The sequence below is a fragment of the Microchirus variegatus genome, assembly GCF_963457635.1.
Source record: "Microchirus variegatus genome assembly, chromosome: 14".
Taxonomy (NCBI): Eukaryota; Metazoa; Chordata; class Actinopteri; order Pleuronectiformes; family Soleidae; genus Microchirus; species Microchirus variegatus.
The window spans coordinates 12,458,299-12,464,298 of record NC_139815.1 but is presented as its reverse complement, the minus strand read 5'-3'; positions in this window follow the sequence as shown (position 1 = coordinate 12,464,298).

Below are 6,000 nucleotides of genomic sequence, written 5' to 3'. Positions count from 1 at the left end.
GTAAATCCCAGTAATTTATGTCACTGTGGGTGAAGAGGCTCACCCAGGCCTTCTGGTTTTAATTTGATTTAGCCTCTGCTCGCCGGGGTCTCTTACCTGTGATGCTGCCTCTTTTCCCAGACACCGTCTGACCAATGTGACCCCCCCCCCCTCAGTGGGGCCACAGTAGCCTCAAGATGGGAAGATGCTGCTGGAAATTGAAATGAAAATGTTTGCATCAATTAGAATCATAAAAAAAAAACATTTTCTTTCTTTCTTTGGGACCTGTGTCCGTACATGTACATGTGTGTCAAAAGCAAAGAAGCAGGAGTGTGTAAACATCCAAGCACATCTGGGCAGCTGTGGGCTGAGAGACTGTACAGGGGAAAATTGCAAATGATAAGATAATAGTGACGTCTGGTTCAAACCAAATGAAAAATCAAAGTAAGGAAGGAAATATTTTTTTAATTGTCATTGTATTTATGTGTATTTGTCACGAATGGATCGCGACTTGTTGCCGTTTGCTGAGCGATCTTTTACCAAAAACTGCTTCCCATCATCGTCAAACAACGTTTTGATACGGTTTTGATTGAGAGACCCCTAGTGGCAGAAATGTCATATTGTGCGTTTAACTCAAAACCACAATTTTCAACCTATTTCTAAGCAGAAAAGTTATGTGATCATTAAAAAAAAAAAACATTGCACTTCATGGTCTTGGCACCACTAGTGATTTAATCTTTTACTCATACTTCTATATAAAGCTGTCTTCATATATCCTGCTGCTTTTTTCGTTCACATCGATGCAGACATGACATGTAACTTTGAGCACACTTTGAATGCTCCTGCAGAGACCAGGCCTTGTCTGGGTCCAGGAGCCTCTGGGGATTCTCTGGCATGAGGCAACAATGGGTCACAGCCCCCTTCTTTGTATGCTTGCCCTCCTTAATCAAACTAGCCAGAGGAGTGATTGGATTTTAATACTGCTGGGCCCATTGTAATGGTGTGATGGACGGGGACTGGTGAATCGGAGCAGGATGTCAGCCCTCAGAGGCCTCCATTAATGATATTGCTTCATTTCTTAAAGTGGCAGGAACACCTTGTGACGTGGGGATAGCTTCAGTTGCCGGGGCAGAGCCCTCTCCTCCCTTTTTTACCATCGCTCTCTTTTATTTTTATTTTTTTTTATTCTCTCTGTGTGACCGGGGAGGCTTTGTGTCCCTCTCTGCTCTGGATCATTTCTTGAACTGCCTGGCCTCTGCGTTTGTTTGTGTGGCTTCTGCAGATGTACTTCCTGATTCTCTTAAAAATCAGTCCTACAGTACTACCTATAATAACCGTGCACCAACAGTGACACTCATCAATACAAACTGGATGTCATATTTCCTGTCTCTTTGAAACAATGGCGTCTTTGACTCGCCCGCCGCTTTTTCGTCTGACAGGAGCAGTAATCAGTGTCATTTACGTTTGATTTTCTGCCCCGCGTGCTATAATTAAAGTTTGTCTTCCATCCCAACCTGTGAGTCAGGAGGGTTAATTAAACTTCAGCTCTTACTTTAAAACACAAAAACTTCCTGAAAACATTCTTGAACTCCTGAACTGACACTTTCTGTGACCCTGAAGAACGCCACAGTGTCTCCCTGTCAGACCTTGTCCACGCTGTTCTCTCATGTAGAGGTGACTCACACACTCGCTGTGTGATTGTTTGCTTCCAGTGACACGTGTTTGTCTTCTTCGTCGGCTAATGACAGTTTTGGTCTTGTCAATTACTTGGGGGGGGGGGGGGGGGGGCAAGTGCAGGTGAAACCTCATTGTGTTTTATAGCGAGTCATTGTCAAGTGGGGCGTCTCCAGCCTTCCTCTTTCCTCCTAATGGGCGTTAGTGTGTTGTGTTGTGTTTTTTTTTTTTTGCCTGTAGATTTATGTGTGGGTGTGGCACTGTGATTTACACAGCTCTGACATTGTCTCAGCAGAGGAACCAGAGAGAGCTGACTGCAGCTCTCTGTGTGTGTGTTCCAGGTAAAGCCTGAGGTCTGCACACACACACACACACACACACACACACACACACAGCCAGAAACACTCTGCAGCTTCTGTGGTGTAACACTGTAAAAAGACGCAACTACTGCTGCAACTTCCTCTGTAAAGGTTCACCTGAAGTACAGTGGCATAAAAGAGTCACTGTGCCCTGCAGGTAGTGAATGCATAATATATATATATTTTTTTTTTTTTTAAAGCCACTTCAGCTGAACAGCTATACAGAAAGTATTTTTTTTGTTGAAATCCAGACAAAATGTGGCTTTCAAAATAAATGTTAACACAACACATAAAAATAAAAAAAATATATATTGATTTATTTTACTGCTTTCTAAAATACCTTGTGCCACTGTGCGAAATACAGGAGGGTCTGGGGGGGCTAGACCCCCTGATTAACATTCGAGACCCCCTGAAAGCCTCAAAGGCAAAATTTGAGTGGGGTCTAAACACGTTGTAATTCGAAAACAAGTTTTTTTTTCCTAAAGATTTTTATCATTTCAGTTTTACATACAGTATTTGATCTACATATACACTTTGCATGCTTTCTTATCCCTCAAAACCAGACAAAATGTAAATTAATGTTTTAATTCATTGCTTTCCAAACGGCGCTGTGGAAAAGGCCCACATCTGACAGGGAAGATAGGTGGTGAAATAGTATTGCACAACAAATGGGACATGGGAACCCCCCCCCCACACACACACACACACACACCCCCGATTATGAATGGGTATTTCGCACACTGCCTTGTGCCCTATATTGGCCCCAGTGTCTTGTAACATTTTGAAGTATTATACAGTATAAGGATATTTACTCATTGTGTCACTTTCCCATAAAAACAACATTCCCTTCCCCAGGATCGATGGTACACAATAGGCCGGTACGACACACTTGATGTGGACATTGCCCTTTCATTCTAAGTGTAACCTAAGAGTAGACGTGATTAAAGTTTTCTCACCGAATTGGCCGTTACCCATCTGAGATTAAGTGCTCCTTAAATTTCCCCCCCACATTACAACTACCTGACAAGATTGAAACGTGATCTAGTGTTAACGATCAGTTTGGCTGTAGTTTACACGGAGATAAACAACAGTGTGAGGGAAAGAGTTGTTTCACTTTGTTACAGCTGTAAGTTTTTGGCCTCAGGGACAAACTCACGTTTGAGCCCAGCTCTGTTCTTCATACACGTCCATGACATAGTGTATGATTTCATGTTGCACAAGCGGCCGTGTGAAGTGAATGTCACTCCGGCCCACTCATTGTTTTAACACTTTTATGCAACACCACCAGCCCTCACCACATCCCTGTGTTTCTCTTGCAGAGAAGAAAAGCTCACAGTTCAGTCTCTGCATTAAGTCAGCCTGTCAGAAGGCTTCCCTGGAGAGCTTTGGACTTCAAGTTCATCCCGGTGGTTCCTCTGCTGGTGGCCCCCCACTGGAGGAGCGAGGTCACAGTGGGCCCGAGTGTGGACATTTTCACACGCAGCTTCAGCAGGAATAGCACACATAGTTGTTTTTTTTTTACACAATGTTTGTCGGTAAAAGCTAATTCAATAGTCTGAGGACAATTGCGCTAAGGTGGTTCAGATGGGATCGTAGGCAAAAAAAATGACTTAAGATAATAAACTCAATGAAAACACATCGCTTTTTCTGCCAAAAATATGTTTGTATTGATGAAACCACCAGAATCCTTTGGCTGCACTGTAAGAGCAACCTTCCTAATATGTTGTATTTCATTGTTTTTAATTATGTATTTAAAAAGTGCAATAGATCATAATATTAAATGTGGACTCTAATAGGGAAATGTAATATATGTGGCATATTTTTGTGGATTATTGGAAGGATTTTCTAAATAAATAAATCATACTAATAAGATAATAATCATAATAATACTGGTGATAATTCAAATGTGGTGTTTGTATTCAGTTTTTACTGTGTGCTAAAGAATAATAAAAATAATGGTGTGAATTTCACTGTATTTCAAGATAAGTGAATATTTCACTCACGTTTAGCAGCAAATGAAATACTGCATGATTTAGTAGTAACAAATGTTTTGGGGTTTTTTTACACATCAAGACCAAAGATCAAGATAAAACTGCATAGTCAGAATCAGCTGATTTAGTTCAAACACAAAGAGAAAGTGTCATTTATGTAAAAGTCCGATTAAAGAATAACATTTTACTTAAGCCTGAAGTGTTTCCTCTTAATGTACCCTTTTTGTTTGCTGAAATTACTTAAATGTTCGATATGAGTTAACGTATCATAATATATGTAATATTCATGTATAAATGGATTAATTTCCATATATTCCATCACATGTTGAGTGCTTGATTTAACTTAAAATTGCTAGATGTAAGTGACCGGATGACATCTGGTCAGTTACATGACAATAACAATAACCTTTGGAAACACTTCAACAATGATGGGTATAGTATCATTTTAATAAGGCCAAACTGTTGCCAAGTCATTATCTTGTGTGTCCTGTGTGTTAGACTTCAGATATCCTTTAGAAACTGCACATCTATGAAAGTGAACTATGTGTTGAATACTTATCATTAACCTTATTAGGTTTAAAGTTTAGATAACACACATCTGCAGCTGCAGCTGCCTCCTCCTGAGTCTCCATGCATGTGCACCTCCTGAAACAAACTAAAAACAGGAACATGTTAGTGTGTGAAGCTCGGATGCTGCTCACTCAGCGCTCATGTGTGACTCGTGGTCGCAGTGGGCGCCACTGCCGAGTCCTGATCCCGAGTGGACCGGGTGATCTAATTACGACCGCACCCCCCTCCTGCCAATTAGAGAATTACATCACACCTCTAAATGGACTCGACCTCTTAATCATTAATGACACGGTGTCATTCCCACGCACCGCGTCCAGTTGCAGTGTGTGGCAACTTGACACGCGCAGACACACAGTTTTGGATGAGTCCATCTTAAACGATGAGAGGGAAGTGATCATTATTATGACGAGAGGGAATAAATTAATTGAAAAGTCGTGGGGGGTTTTTTTAACATATAAAATCATGCGTGGAAGTCAGTGTCGCTGTTGTTGTATGATCCTGAATAAAATCACGTGCGTGTGCGTGCGTGCGTGCGTGTGTGTGCGTGTGTGTTCAGGGATCACTGCCGTTTATTTTGGTTCTTGTTTAACACACAGAGAGAGGGAAACGCCCATTGATGGACTGTGTGTGTGGAGAGGATCGCATGGCCCGTGGGTACTCAGTCACTTTATGAGTGTCAAAGGGCGTGATCTCTGAGCTGCACGAGCAACACACACACACACACACACACACACACACATATATATATATTCACTCTAAAGCGCACAACATGAAATGGAAAATAAACTTTAACGGCACAGATTCTTTCTTTTGCCATGCATTTGTTGTTGCGAATGTGATTGTGTGCATTTTACACCTAACTATTCGTTTGTCATTCGTTTCTTCTATCAATCAAATTCCAAAATAGTGAGACGCATCTTTAATTATTGTTTTTGGACACAAATAAAAGCGCCTGTTTTTCCTGAAAATAATGTTTTTACTACATGTACACGACTTATTATAATAATATAAATGATCCGTTAAGGTTCTAAATGATTGTATAACCTCCACCTGTTTGTAAGCAGGTTTATTATTAAAATGATTAGAATATTATTTAATTATTAGAGTTTGATGATGATGTGGGAAACTGAAGTTTATCCTTATCCTTAAGTATTGTTTTTAATTGTTGGGGAAATATTTTATATTTAATTTAGATCATATATTGAGGAACATCGGGGGATCAATTAGTAAACGTGGATATTGGCTCTTCTAGGAAACATGTGTGAGGCCCCCATGACGTTTCTGTCCTGGAGAATTAGAGTTTAATCGGCCTGCATTCTTGTCTGTAAACGCCATTGTTATCCCCCCCTTGTTATCTTAATCTGCTCGCATTGTTAACTTATCTTATTTGAAATAGCTCAATTACAAATCTATTATCTGTCTTTTGT